Source organism: Oncorhynchus masou, chromosome 8 (assembly GCF_036934945.1).
Source record: "Oncorhynchus masou masou isolate Uvic2021 chromosome 8, UVic_Omas_1.1, whole genome shotgun sequence".
Lineage (NCBI taxonomy): Eukaryota > Metazoa > Chordata > Actinopteri > Salmoniformes > Salmonidae > Oncorhynchus > Oncorhynchus masou.
Window position 1 is genome coordinate 21,776,748 of NC_088219.1, and position 1,622 is coordinate 21,778,369.

Sequence of the window (1,622 nt, forward strand, 5' to 3'; positions counted from 1 at the left end):
ATCACGTCTTTCGCTTACATGGCCTGCCGATGGACGTAGTTTCTGACCGGGGCCCCAATTTGTGTCCAAGTTTTGGCAAGAGTTTTGTAGGTTACTGGGAGCGAGTGTCAGCCTGTCTTCAGGGTTTCATCCCCAGAGCAACGGTCAAACGGAAAGGGCCAACCAAGATTTGGAGAGAGTGTTGCGATGTTTGGTTTCTAAGAATCCCTCTTCCTGGAGTCAACAACTCTCTATGGTTGAGTACGCTCACAATTCGTTGCCAGTGGCAGCCACGGGTCTCTCTCCGTTTGAGTGTAGTTTAGGTTACCAGCCACCTATCTTTCCCAGTACGGAGTCCGAGGTCACTGTTCCCTCCGCTCACGCTTTCATCCAGAGGTGCCGTCACGCATGGAGCAGAGCCCGTGAGACTCTTCTCCGGGTGGGGGCGCACCAAGGCTAAGGCCGATCGCCACCGGCCGAAGCCTCCGGTATACGTCGTTGGCCAAAGAGTGTGGCTTTCTACTAAGAACATTCCACTCCGATCCGTTTCGAACAAGCTTGCCCCCAAATTTATCGGCCCGTTCAGAGTCACCAGGATCATTAGTCCGGTGGCGGTCCGGCTCAAGCTTCCTCCGGCGTATAGGAGAATTCATCCTACCTTTCATGTGTCTAAAATAAAACCTGTGTTTCAGGCACGCATTAACCCGCGGTCCCGGTTCCCCCGCCGCCACGACTTGTTGATGGGGAAACCACCTTTTCTGTCAATCGTATTTTGGACTCTAGAAGGAGGGGACGCGGATTCCAGTACCTGGTGGACTGGGAAGGTTACGGCCCGGAGGAGAGAAGTTGGGTACCTGCTAGGGACATTCTGGATCACTCCCTTATCGATGATTTCAATCGACAGGTAAATTAGCCTGGGAACGCCAAGAGGCGTTCCTAGGGGGGGTATTGTCACGGTTCATGAATCCACTGCCTCCGTCTCTCTTTCTCGCTCTCTCTCTCTCTCTCTCTCTCTCTCTCTCCAGTGTTTGTGTGGGCGTGGTTTCCCAATCTCGGCCTGATTGTCTGCGCCAGCTGTAACCACTTATCTTCCCTTTATATGTTCTGTTACCAGTGTTTCTTGTTGTCAGATCGTTGTTTCTTCTCTGAGGTTGTGTCGTGTGTCCGTGCTCTTCTCTTGTGTGGATTCTCTGCTGTGCTCCTTCCTACTCATCCGGACACACTCCCCTGGTTTTCTCAGCACGTTATGATCGGAAGATGCGCCCGTGTTCCTGGGTCGGATTCCTTCTGAGTACAGTCTGTCTGTCATGTTGCTGCTGTGAACTACATTCATTAAAACCATCGTTGCTTGCATCTTGCATCCGCCTCTGTGTTGTAACACATGGCTTCCATCATAAAACAATGTAGCTGCTGTTAGCTAAGCTGACACGCAGTTCTTTTCTAAACAATATTATATTTCTGCCTTGCGCTCACCTGAGATGTGGTACATTGTAAACAAGCCCAGTTGTTAGGTCGCTAACTTATGTTTTGTTTCCTGTCAGTTATTTAGACTGGTTTATGGAATGAGTTTCACTGTGGATGTGTTCCGTGTGATGCTTGGATTGAGGAAGTTCGCATTTATCTTTAACAATAAAAGGTGAATT

General features: G+C 50.0%; 1 long non-coding RNA gene across 1 annotated transcript; it reads left to right on the forward strand.

The window, feature by feature from the left end:
- The first annotated feature begins 62 nt into the window (after positions 1-62).
- Positions 63-1,332, forward strand: LOC135543909 (uncharacterized). The gene is made up of 2 exons (XR_010456266.1): positions 63-883; positions 1,005-1,332. It is a non-coding gene; the product is annotated as an uncharacterized LOC135543909 (long non-coding RNA).
- The last annotated feature ends 290 nt before the right edge of the window (positions 1,333-1,622 follow it).